This window comes from Chiroxiphia lanceolata, chromosome 13 (assembly GCF_009829145.1).
Source record: "Chiroxiphia lanceolata isolate bChiLan1 chromosome 13, bChiLan1.pri, whole genome shotgun sequence".
NCBI lineage: Eukaryota > Metazoa > Chordata > Aves > Passeriformes > Pipridae > Chiroxiphia > Chiroxiphia lanceolata.
Window position 1 is genome coordinate 9,206,622 of NC_045649.1, and position 12,941 is coordinate 9,219,562.

The window sequence follows — 12,941 nt, forward strand, 5'->3', positions numbered from 1 at the left end:
CCAAACAAGTTAGGTTGTCTTAGTCTCCCCTACTGACACACTTTTGAATGCTGTGGAATCAGAATGCAATCCAGAATTCCTCTCAGTGCTGAAAACATTTTTTTTCTTTCTAATTCTGTGGGAACTGTAATTTTATTTGTAACTTATTTCCCTTCTTTTTTTTCCCTTTAAGATGGTTCTCAAACATTATTGTGGGATTTTTCATTTTAAAATAGTTTTCTAGGGAAATTGCTGTGACAGTGATTTAATTGTTTAATTAAAATCTGACATTGATGACAACATAAATACAATAGGCATGAGGTGATACAGGCATTAAACAAGTGCAATTGTGGAATACATCCATAGAGTACTCCAAGCACAGGGAGCAGCTCACAAAGAAATGATGTTCAATATTTATCAGGTTAGTGACTCCTAATTAAATGCCAAGACTTTTTTCTTCATTTCTCTCAAAAAGCCAGAAAAACATATAGATGTATTCCAATGTTATTTCCATGGCAAAACACATCCACTCCTCTTGTGTTATGGCCTGCAAACAAGCAAATGCACATTACAAGCCTGCTGGCTGACTAAGGAGTGTTTACTCAGCCTGGCTGCAGCAGCCTCGCCAGAGGTTTGGGGACAGCTGGAATAGCCCACAGAGGTCCCGTCAATCCCACTGCCTAGAGCACAGTGTCTTTTAATAATCAGGTAAACCCCAGAAATAAACTGAAGATGTTCCTTTGAACATCCCCTCCAGCCCAAACCTCCCCAAATCCTACAGCATTTCTTCTAGAGAAATGCACTCCCCCCTCCAGCATCCCCACTCTTGTCAGCAATAAGGGTGGCAGCCCCAGCAATTAACCAAGGGAACATGCCGCCAGAAGAAATTCCTGCCGTCTGGCCAGAATTGCTCAGCAATGTGGCTCTTCAGCCCTGCTGCATTTCTGCATCCCAACAATGACCACGCTGCGTTGGAATATCCCTTTCCATGCCTTCTTGCTGGGAGTCCTCTAAATGGTATCAGCTCACTCCTGCAGCTCAGCCAGCCCTGTGCAATCCGTCACCGCCGATCGCCTGCCCTTTCCCCTTTCCAAACCTGGATAAACGCATCTGCTCCAGCTCGATTCCCCTCAGTCTTCCCCCCGTCTCCTGCCTCAACTCCACACAAACAAACTTTCCAAAGGGAAAAAGCTAGCTTACCTGGCCAGTGCTTTGGGCATAAAGTCATACAAACTGATCAAGGCAGACATCCCAACTCCAGCACAGGGATTTGATTGCAAATTTCCATTGCAAAGGAGCAGAGGGAACTGGAAATCTGACAAATGCCTTCAAATTGACCTGTGTTTCCACAATGCACGCTGTGTTTAAAATGAATGGCAGACTTTATCATTTGGAGCTCCTTCAAGGACTCTGGCCTTCCATGCTTTGTTCTGATTCTTCAGACACATTTCCAAGAAGCACAGAGCTGTGGAAGTGGATGATATTATGGAGATTTTTTCTAAGCTAGATCTCCCCTCTACCACCAATAATTTTTTTAAAGCCTGAATTTAAAAAGATAGCCTGGAAATTTATTTTTTTTTACTATCCCCATACATCAGCCCCTTGTGCACCATCGGCCTCCGGCATCGCAAAGCCTTGGCCCGGTCCCCCCATGCCAGGCGGCGAGCAAGGGAATATGCTTGTGGCTCCCTAAAAATTCGCCCGAGTCAGGTGCTGTCACCACGGCCCCATGCAAATCTGACCCACCCCAGCCTCAGGGAGCTGCTCCTGAGCCCCCTGGCAGCCAGGTCATGTCTCCAGGGGAGAACCCAGGAAACTGGAGCTGCTCACCCCTGTTTTACATGTCAGAGATAACAACCATCTTTGCCGAGAGTCCTGTCCAGAAAGCCATACGCGCTGCCTCAGAAAAACATTTTGCTTCAAAGTTGTTCCTCTTAATTTGTATACATTTCTACAAATAACAACTTTAAAGCACCGCTATTCGTTCCATCTGTTCAAAATAACGGAAATTAAACTATACGATTCTATGCGCAAATACATCAGATATACCATGAGACAAAAAAACGGGTTGATCTAATAATTCAGCTGTGTCTTTAACAAGTTTCCTATGGGAAAAATCAGTCTTACTTTCCCTGCAGATCTGATACTGAGAGCTTCTTTCTGCTAAAGCACATTAAAAGCTATTTGAACCCAAAATCGCATCTAGGCGTGTGCAGAGATACATGTATAGAAACAAGAGGCACCCGCACTATTGCAGATGAGGCTGTATCAAGATTTCTAATTAAAGCAAGGGAAGCCCCTTCTTATATTTTAGCAACCAGATTGTCTTTTTGCTAGAACAAAGAAATCTTACGGAAAGCAAATTTTCTAGAGGAGACACGCATGCACATACATGTAATCATACCTAACAATTTCTGTACGAATTATCCCTTAATTCCTTGGCTGCATTTCGGTGTTTGCGTAGTGGTTTTATCCGCTGGTCCTGCGGCCGTCACTTGCTCCTTCCCTTCTTTTCACACACAGCCTCCCCTCACCACCTCTTTTTGCACCTCGGAAAACTGGGAACTCTCCCGTTCCCCAGCCTCCAGACGGCTGCGTCCAGGACGAGGGGCAAATCTCTGCCATCCGCTCATCTGGCTGTTTCCCTTCCCAGCTTCAGCTCCTGCCTTGCCAGGAGTGGAGGGAAGATGTCCTAGGACTTGACCCCAGGGCAGAGCCTGCTCGGGCTGGACCAGCTCCCAGGAGGGCGGGGGGCCGCAGGGCGCGCGCCCCTCTTCCCGCTTAACCTCTCCGCTCCCCTGAGCTGGCGCCTGCTGCCCTCCTCCCTCCCGGGGCAGTCGGGCTCACCCCGGGAGCGTGACGGGGAATGCCGGAGCAGCGAGGGGCTGTCGCAGGAGGGCTCCGCGCAGCGCGGCCAGAGGAGCAGCAGGATCGCCGAGCAGGGGATGTTTGGTTTGTGTTAACTACCCAGACAGATGCACTCCGGCATGTTTGCCTTTATGGGATCCATATGTTGTCATGGGAAATTAGAGGACAGCAGCACACAGCCAGAATTCACGATGCAAGCACAGAGACAACATCCATAGCTCCAGCCCGCGCCCGCACACGTCCCTGCGGAGGTGCCTATTTCTGGAGCATCCACAGTTGCTCCTTTGCTCCCCAACTTCCCCACACGTTTCCTTTTGCTTTGCTTTGCAAAAAATGTGGCCGCAGGCAGCACCCACTCGCAGCCTGGGCCACTGGATCCACAGCCTCTGGAGAAAAGAGGCACTTCTAAGTTATCCTAAGTGCTAAAGACAAGGATTACTTTATTCTCGCCTCAACTTCATCCTCAACCCACGTTTGGTTCATGTTCAGCAAACAGTTACAAATTACACGCACCTTCTCAGACAGCGCACTGAGCAGCCCTGAAAAATTCCGCTTCCCCCAGGGCTCCGTGGTTTGGGGGTTGGTTGGTTTTTGTTTTTTCTTTTTTTTTTCTTTTTTTTTTTTTTTCTTGGCATTGTTTTTCTTAGGGTTTGGTTTTAGGGGGTTTTGTTGTTGGTTTGGTTTTTTTTTTTAAGGGCAAGTACATTAACAATTATTCTTCCATAAAGCCAGCTAGACATATATTGAGCAGGGACTGACAGATTTTTAAGGGCAGCTTTTAAAAGCAAACTGGTCTCGTACTGGAGTCAATCCAACCACCAGGACTCACACACAGCACACCGGGATCACCAGGTACAACATCCACAGAACTGTGGCACCTATCGAACCCTAAGTCTTAAAACCTGTGACTATCTCTCAAATGCAAGACACTTCCCTCAACGCATCAACAGTACAGTCAAATTCCTAATCATCCATCCTCTTCCTTCACTCCCATCCCACTTAAAGGGACTTGTCAAAATTCCAAATGACAACCCCCACATTAAGAAATAGGGATAGCTCAAGACATTTCATTAAAATATTTACTAACAAACATGCAGTTTATTACCTTGCAGTATAAAATACATCTACATTAAGGTTCTCCCAAATGGAAAAACTGACCGCAACTGCATTCCTTGTTCAGAGCTATGAAACAAACCCGGAAGTTAATTATTTATGTTATTATGAAAATAAAGAAAAAAAATTTTAAAAAATGAAGAAAAAAAGAAAAAGCTTCTTTAGATTTTCAAGATAGATGATGTAATTCAGCTGCATTTCTGCTAGTAATAAAATAGCCTCTTACAGAAAGATGAAAAAACATATTCCTGAAGCCTGGATAGAGGCTTGCTACTGGTTCACCTCCTCCTAAAATTCAAATCCCACGTTCCCAGCAATCATCTACATTTTTTGCTAGAGCTAGAATGGGGAGGGAAGAGCTGCTGGAAATAAAAATTTTAAATAATAATTGCAGATGGACCCGAACAGAAAGTGAAAAGCATTACCGTAAGGCTAGAGAAATATTTATTTAATCAAAGCAGAGGTTCTGGTGGGACTGGAGGAATGCTGCATCCTTTCCTTAAAAAAAAAAAAAAAAAAAAAAAAAAGAAAGAAAAAAATAAAAAAAAAAAGAAAAAAGGGGAAAAAAAGAGGGGGTGGGGGGAGAAAAGAGAAAGCAAGAAAGAAAAAGGCAGAGGCACAGCCGCCTCCTGGAGTTCCCCATTGTCCGGGGCTATAGAGAGCCCCAGAATGGCATTAAACTCACAAAAGGCACATTGTGCGGGGGACAAAAAAAGCCCCTTCTTCTACAATAACTTTTAGCTTCTTATTTTTAGAAAATGACAAAGCTGTTGCCAGCGATGGCTGGTGAAACCTGTAGCCCGGCTCCCAGCGCGGCTGGCCGCGGCCGCATTGATCCGCCGGCCCGCTCGGAGCGGCGGCCGCCAAGTTTGAACGGGGCCGGGCCGCGCCGCGGGGATGCTGCGGGGATGCTACGGGCGGCGGCTGCGGGGCCGGCGCGCAAAGTTGCGCTCGCTGCCGGCCGCAACTTTCCCTGCTCCCGGGGAAACTTCGGCGGCGGCGGCGGGGGTCGTCCCGTCCCAGCCCGGCCCGGCCCTGCTCGGGGCGGCGCGGGCCCCACCCGGGGTGCGGGGGCAGGTGGCCCCGCGGAGGTCCCGCCGCCGCGGAGCGGTGCGGAGCCGCCGGCCGGCCCCGCGCCCCCTGCCCTGCCCGGCACGGCGCTGCGCGGGCAGGGCGCGGAGCGGGGCCGGGCCCCCCCGCCGCGGGCGGGCCGGCCGCTTGCCCCAAGTTTCGGTGCGCGCCGCCGCCGCCGCCGCGCTCCCCCGCCCGCTCCTGCGCGCTCGCTCCCTCCCCCGCCGCCTGGGCTGAATCTTATTGATCCAGAAGGTGGCTAATTAGCCCTTCCCGTCGTGCCTGGGTAATGAGGCACATGCGCACTGCACTAATCAGCCATTTTTTGCAGGAAACTAATTAGCAGAATAAAGATCCAAAGAGTTTTTTTTCTTCCCAATCATCAGATCTGAGTCCGGGCGCTTCCTGCTCCGGCGACCGCCAGCCCCGCCGCCCGCTCCGCTCCGCGCCCGCCGCCCGCTCCGCTCCGCGCCCGCCCGCTCCGCCCCGACCCGCCGCCGCCGCCGCCGCTGCTGCTGCCGCCGCCCGCGGCCCCCTCTCCGGGGGGCTGCAAACTCCCCGACAACGATGCTGCTGCTGGGCAGCGGCGGCGGCGGCGGCGGCTCTCGCTCGGCTCCGGCTGCTGCCCCCGGCTCCCGCTGCTGCTGCCCCGGGCCCCTCCGCGGAGCCCCGCGCTCCTGCCGCCGCAGCCGCCGCAGCCTGCATGGGATCTGTAGCCCCCGCGCCGCCGCCCGGGATTAAAAGCGCCGCCGCCGCCGGAGCAGCGACCGCGTAAGTGGCAACTTTTCTGCCCTGTCCCCCGCTCGGGCTCCTCCTGCTCGGGGCGCCCGGGCTGCTTTGCATGGGGCTGGTCCGGCCCCCCTCCCGCCCGCTCCCACCCACCGCCCCGGATCCCCCAGCAAACTTTGTGCCGCTCGCCGTCCCGGATCCCCGCCGCCGCCGCCGGGGACGCGCAGGTGCCGGCGCCGCGGGGGCCACTGAGCGCCCGCGGACCCCCCCGCCCCGCCCGCCGGCCATGGCCGCGGGGCGCGCAGCGGGCGCGGAGCGGAGCGGGCGCGGCGCCTGCCCGGCCGCTTTGTGCACGGCGAGGCCGGCGGCGGGGGCCCGGCCCCGGCCCCGCGCGGAGCCCGCGCCCCCCGGGACCCCGCCGGGCCGCGGCCGCTCCGGCGGCCCTCGGTCCCCGCTGCCGCTCCGCGCCGGGGACGCGCTGGAAAACAAAGGGGCGAAGAAAGTGCCGAAAACTGCCCCGGCGGCGACGGGCCCGGCCCCGCGGAGCCCCGCACCCCGCGGCCCGCACGGCCTGGCCACGCACAGTAACGGCGGTTCTTGTTCCCCGCGGGCGGCTCGGTGCGGGAGCGCGGCGGGGGCGGGCGGCACCGCAGGCCGAGCCCGCTCGGGGCCAGGGTTAATGACTCGGGGCTGCAACGCCCGGCGCTTATCGCAGTTACGTGAAACGCGGGTCTCTGTCGGTCCCCGCCGGTCCCCGGGACCCGCCGCGCCCGGGCTCCCGCTCCCGCACGCACCCTCCGCGGGAGCGTGTGTGTGCCCTGGCTGTGCACGGCGTGCGGGGGTGCCACGCACACGCGGGATTCGTACTGTGAATTATTTATAATTTGGGTTGCGTTTGTTTGTGTCTTTGGTGGTTTGGTTTTTTTTAATTGTTAAATTCTCCCCACCTTTTCTAAAAAATCAACCAAACAAAAAAAAAAAAATTGATTTCTAGCAAGGTCTGTTTCTCCCTCCTGCTGTGGTCGGGGCTGCTCTCGGTGTGTCCTGGACTCTGTAACGCGGAGTCCCCTCCGTGCCTGCTGTCTTTCTCCTTTTCTCGCTCCTGTTTAATATGGAGCAATTTTCTGGAGGCTCGGTGACTCGGTGACTCCCTCCTTAGGGTCACATTGAGTTCGAATCCGACTGAAGGTGCAGGAATCCTGGAACGGGGGAAATAAGAGAATAGAGAGAATGGGGTCAAGTTGGCTGCTTAGAGGCCAAAACTCCCATAGCTGCCTTTAAAAATATATGTATATTTGGCTTTCCTCACCGTATTACGGATTGCAGCTTCCTCTTTCAGGTATTTTCCTTACAGCCTAAAGCTCTTGCTTCCTTTTGCCTCTCCCCCCCCCACACCCCCATTAGGGGAGAAGTGGGGGGAGGAGAGAAAATAAAAGGAAAAGAAATGGGGGGGGGGGAGAGGGGAAAAAATAAAACCCATTGAGTTTAGGCAAATAAGGTTTGGTCTCCGTATCCTATTACAAAGCACTTTGAATATGCAAGACATCACACAAGACCAGTTATTCCAGTTACGACAAACTTAAAAAAGAGAAAAAAGCGAGGCATGTTTAGATTGTAATTTGTTAGAGCAAGATTCGTATTTAAAATTCTGTCTTTTAAATTTTTTTTTCAGCCTTGCGTTGTATCCAGCCTTTTTCTGATGTCTGGGCTGTTGGGGTTTTTTTGCATTATTATTATTATTATTAAAATCTTTCCATCAAGTTTAGGAGACCGCTGCGAGCAACACATTTTCTGTATTTTGTTCCTGTATCTCGGAGGAGAGTTGGCAGGGATTCTGTGGTTTGCAGTTACACAATATGTTATCATGTTTTTAATCACTAAATCATTGCAGTGGTTATAGATTTACAGTCTTAGGGTATTACTGAGCGGCGCAGCGCAGCCCGTGTGTGCGGGGACATACGAGAGCATGCCGTTAACATGCTCGTGAACTTTGCTTTTAAATCATTTCCCGGCCGAGCCGCGGCGGAGCACGGAGCCAGCGTTTTGGCATCACCCCTCCACGCACTTGAGGAAAGTTTGTGCAACCCTCCGGCAGGGCAGGAGCTCCGATGGGCGTCGTGCGCGCCCCGTCCCGCGGCGCTGGCGGTAAGCAAGCGGGTCAGGGGCGCGAGGGGCGGCCGGTGGGCCAGGGCCGCCACCTGCGTGGCCGGGGGGAGCGGGCAGCCCCGCCGGCTGCCCTCTGCTCCCGTTTCCCCCTTTATTATGTAACAGAGCCCTCGGCAGCATTAAAAATTCAGCATTACAAGCTGATTGTAATGCTCCCTCATTAGGGAGCACTGTCTGGTCCGGCGCTGAGCCAAAAACGGAGTGTGGCTTTTCGGCTGCTGCAGCGGCGGAGGCCGGGGAGCAGCCGGGAGGGGGCGGCTGCCGAGTGGGGCGTCCCAGGCCCCTGGCAGCAGGGCTCATGCTGGGCTCCCGCCGTCTGTGCAGCAACAGCCCCGTGGCCAGGCCCAGGGCTCACCAGGCTCCTGCTTCTGCCGACAGCTGAAGGCTTTTTCCCTGCACGGCTGCCTGAGCTGCCTCCCGCCCGGTCCCCCTCCACAGGCAGCCTTGACTGGAACAAAAGCAAAGAAAGGCACATTAGAGGGGAGAGAAGCTCTATGTCTGGCCGGAGAAGTTGCTTTGCTGTATTTGTATTTTTTCCCCCCACTCTTTTTTTTAACACAGTCATTTTGGGAGCAGAGGGCAGCAGGAAGTTGGCTCCAGCCCCTCTCCCGCGCAGCAGTGCCGTGCTGCAGCAGCGCTGGCCCTCGGCCGTGGAGCCCCCTGGACCCTTTCTTCCCACCCTGACGCTGCCTTTTGTTCCCGCAGGAACCGAGCCAAGGTTCTGCTCGGTGGGCTGAGGCAGCGCGGGCAGCTCTGTGTGCCCGGCACCATCGCCTGGCCTTGTCGTGGCCGCTGTCACACCAGGGCCCGGTGGTGGCCCGCTCTGACAAAGACGAAGGCTTGTGTCCTCTTTTATCTCTCCGCTTTGACCCCTCCACCCCAGTTGCTGTCGGTGTCGTACCGGAGGCCGGGAGCAGCCCGGGGCCAGCACATATTCCTTTGGGCCTGGCCAGCAATTGAATGGCTTCAGTGGGGATCGCTGAATCTCAAACTGATGGACACACGGCTGGTTGTGTCAGCCTCCTTGTTAACACCCTCCTTCTGCTTTCCAAAATAACAGTAGTAGCAATAATAATATAAAAAAAAGATGTTGCATGGAGAAGTAGAAAAAGGACTAGTGGGCTTTTAAATCGCTTATTCACATGCTGTGTTCTGTTCTGTGGGGGTTCGATCTCTTGTGGGATCATTTCCCTGTTGGTGTCACTTGCTTGTATGTGGTAGGAGAGTTTTCGGCAACCATCTTCTGTGGATGCTGCCGGCAGTGCATGCTGGCCTTGCGTGGGTGCCAGGGCTGGAGGTGGTGTTCACACTGCAGAGGAGATCGGTTTGGGGACGGGTGGGCTGGGGAGAGGCTGAGTGTTTCATTGCTCTTGTGTCCCTTCACCACAGCGCAGCCAAGGTTTGGCCTTTGTGTGGCTTCAGGGGCTGTGTGCCAGTGGGCATGGCCAGCCAGCGGGAGAGATGTACTGTGAACAAAGCTGGGGCTCCCCAGGTCCCCCTGACCATGGCCGCATGCTGGATCCCTGTGCCGCTCGCGGGCTCTTGCAACTGATGACCACAGGGGCTTCGGCCTGGGAGAGGCCCCCAGGGCTGCAGCAGGTGCCTCTGGGGGCTGTCCCCCTTGCACTGCTCCTGATTCCTCATGGTGGGTCATCCCCCATGCCCTCTGGGAGCTCCAGGGGGGCTGGCTACACTATCCCTGGGGCAGCGCAGGGCAGGGGAGGACTGGAGAGAAGAGCTCCTCCCTGGCGAGTGGGGCTGCCCTTCCCTCCTCCCTCCTTCCTCACCAGTTGAAATTCAGGCCGGGCGTCCAGCGCATGGCGGCGGTGATGGGGCTGTCGAGGGCTGTCGTGGCAGGAGAGTGGGAATCAAAACATCTGTGCGCAGGCCTGGGCGCCGCAGCCTCTAATGGTTTTGACGGAGCTGTTGTGGTCTGTTGTCTGGAAAATCTGCATTCTGCGCCGTGCCCGAGGGGGCCGCGGCACCGCAGACCGTGGCGGTACCTAAATATAACCGCCTCGCGCCGAGGGGTGAGGTGAGGGCAGCGGGAGCAGGCCGCCCGCCCGCCTCCTGCTTTGTCTCTGATCTGCGATTCAGGCATTTTTGTTTGCTCCTGAGGTTGGGTTTGTGTGTAGGCAGGGATTGGAAAAATAGATAAATTCCAGCTAGTTTAAAAAAAGGAAAAAAAAAAAAAAAGAAAACAACAAAAGGGTGAATGAGTCGGGCTTCCCTCACTGCAAGCAGCGGTCCTGCCACTGGGTCCGAGATCCTAATAGCCCTGGCTGTCCTGGCTGCCCGCCTTGGCGTTCCTCCTTTCCCTTGGAGATACTGCAGGTCTTGCTCAGGTCCCATTGCGCCAGCAAGGAGCCAGCACTTCCCAGTGCTTCCTTGTCAGCTGCGCTGGACAGATGTGTCCATCTGTCGGTGCAGGAGGTGGATGGTCATCACCGCAGCAACGCTGGCTGTGCACGGGGGTTCGTGCACCAGGTGTGCACGGTGCGTGTCAGAACTGACCATGAGCACAGTCCACGTTCACTCCCACCTGAAATTATTTTTCAATTGGGGATGTCAGGAAGGGGAGCTCTGTACAGGCCGCAGGCAGCGGTCGCTCCCAGCATGTCCCAGGCACTGCTGAGGTGGAGGGACTGCGGGATGATGGCGGGTGCTGCTGGCAGGCCGTGGCCACCCGGCTTTGCCCTTGAGTTTGCTGCTGGGAGAAGGACACTTGGCTGTTGATTGTAATTTCATTATGTCACAAGTGCCAAACATACCTCTCGCTAAGAAAAGGCCAAGAGGAGCAGCAGTATTTTTCTATTTTCCCTCTGGAAAACAAACATTTTGCAGTGTTGTGAATTGTGCGGTGTATGTTGCTGTGGAGCAGGAGGGTGATGGCCCTGTGGTAACCAGGCTTTCAGGTATTAAACCTGGTGAGGGCTGAGCCATGCGAGTTCCTCTGCTTGATGGGGATGCTGGAGCAGATGATGTGCATGGCAGCTCTGGTAAAAGGTTTTCTCCTGTCCTCCCCCCCTCCCTGGTATCTGGGAAAGTGCAGCCTGCGGGGCCTCCAACACATTAGGTCTCAGTAAGTGTTTATTTTCATGGCCCAAGCATACCTGCTGGAGCATCAGTCCCTGCTTGGGGAGGATGGGAGCAGGCGTGCTCTGGGACCTACTCCCAAGCCTTCAGGTCCAGGCAGCAGAACATCCTGCATCCCGCCTTGTGTTTACTTCGTACTTCCAACTGCAATTCCCTGGCTGGTGGTGGCCTGGCTCCAAAACAGCTGGCTGGCCTAGTTGGGTCGCAGGGGGTTTAACCTTGCTTTTGCCATGCTGCCACCAGCTGCCTTGTGCAAACACCATGGTGCTTGCCGTAGAATTCAGTGCACGTACAGAAACGCTGATAGTAACATGGCAATGATGTGCTTGATCCTGCTGGGTTGGGTGCTGGGTTTCCTGAGCGGCTGTGACGTCTAGAAAGAGGCTCTGAGGGTTTTGGTCTTGTTATAATGGAGTTGAGGAGGTTGGGAAGGCACAGCTGGCTGAGCTGCAGTCAGGTGCAGGTTGTTTGGGCTGAGAGGTGCAGTCAGATGTGTGTTGTTTGGGATGATGCAGTATTTGGGGGTTCTCCCCCAAGGTGGATTTGCTGAGGTATGATGTGGTGGGAAAGTGTGCTGGCAGGCCTGGAGCTTGGTTCAGAAGACTGAGCAGGGGGAGTGCATGGAGCTACTTGGTGTCTGAGGCACAGGTTTGAGAGCTGCAGAGTCTGCAAAGCAGCACTGCTCTTGCGGCGTGGAAGTGTTCTGGATTCAAGCTGTGCACAGCAGCTTGTGTGTTTTACCTGTATCTCTGGTGTTGCAGAGGCTGGTACCCAGACCCTTGGATACCTGAGAAGCAGAGCAGGGGCTGCCCCAGCTGTGTCGGGGTGTGGGAGGTTCCCACAGGATGGCTGCAGAGGCGATGCTGCCAGGCCGTGGTTCCGTGGGTGTGCGCTGTTGGACAGCACTGGGTGTCAGTGCCAGCACAGGAGCTGGTCTCGGATGAACAGTAGCAGTGTGCCCATGGCCGCTGGAGTGGTACCACCAGGTGGTCTTTGCTCCCAGTGCATGTCCCCTGGCTGGGCTGAGGTGGCTTTGTGCTGCTGGTGTGTGAGCGGGCAAAGCCCAGGAAGCAGAGGGTCGATGGCCACCACGTCCCCTCTGGCTGGCCACCGCGTCCCCGCGTCCTTGCGTGGTTCCCATCACAGCCCCTGACTGTGCCAGACAGAACTGTAGATGTCAGGCTTTGCACAGAAAGGAGAGCGGGGAGGGAGGGCGAGGAGGAGACACAAGCGCGCAGCAGCAGGGCTGCGAGGTTCAAATTAACCTTCTGCTTTGTTGATGTCGAAGCGAGGCGCCTCAGCCCCCGGCACAGCGCAGGTCACACGCCCACCATCATTCACACACAGCTACGTGGAGCAGTGAGGCCAGGAGCGGGGCATTGCTCCCCAAAGGTGCTGGGGAGGAGGGACAGCAGGTGCTAGGGGCAGTGTTGGGCCCTGGCACTGGAGGTGAAGACACCAAGTGGATCCCAGGGGCTGGCAGAGCTCACTGTGTCCCCAGGGCCCTGCAGTCAGTGCTCTTGCGTCCAGCTTAGAGGAACAAGTGCTCTGGCCTTTCATCTGGGAATCAGGTCTGCAGCACCCAGGCGTGTGCTCCTCCACAGCTGTTTCAGGTGTCAGAGCCTAAATTTCTCCTCTTTAATTTTCTCCTGTTAATTTTGTCTCCTTTAGTCTTACATGCTTCCTTCCCCGATTCCTTTCTTCTTGCTGTTTTTCATCTTCCATAGAGACAGTTAAAAGCAGCTTAACACTGTGAGCTTGTTTGGAAGTCAGAAGATCCGTTTCAGCTCTGACGCTGACTTTGGGCAAGACACCAAGTGTTTGCCTCAGCTGGAGGATGAAACGGGCTGATGCGTAGTTCACATGCAGGGACTGTAAGTGGGGGTTAATTATGAAAAATCGTGACATGTCTTAAATCC

At 54.8% G+C, this 12,941-nt stretch overlaps 1 long non-coding RNA gene across 2 annotated transcripts; it reads right to left on the bottom strand.

The window, feature by feature from the left end:
* Positions 1 to 228: 228 nt before the first annotated feature.
* Positions 229 to 4,955, bottom strand: LOC116793334. Of its 2 annotated transcripts, none has more exons than XR_004359457.1 (2): positions 2,384 to 4,955; positions 229 to 1,444 (listed from the first exon to the last, which is right to left on the bottom strand). It is a non-coding gene; the product is annotated as an uncharacterized LOC116793334 (long non-coding RNA). The 2 variants fall into 2 exon arrangements; XR_004359456.1 differs by having other exon boundaries at positions 1,810 to 4,955.
* Between the last annotated feature and the right edge of the window lie 7,986 nt (positions 4,956 to 12,941).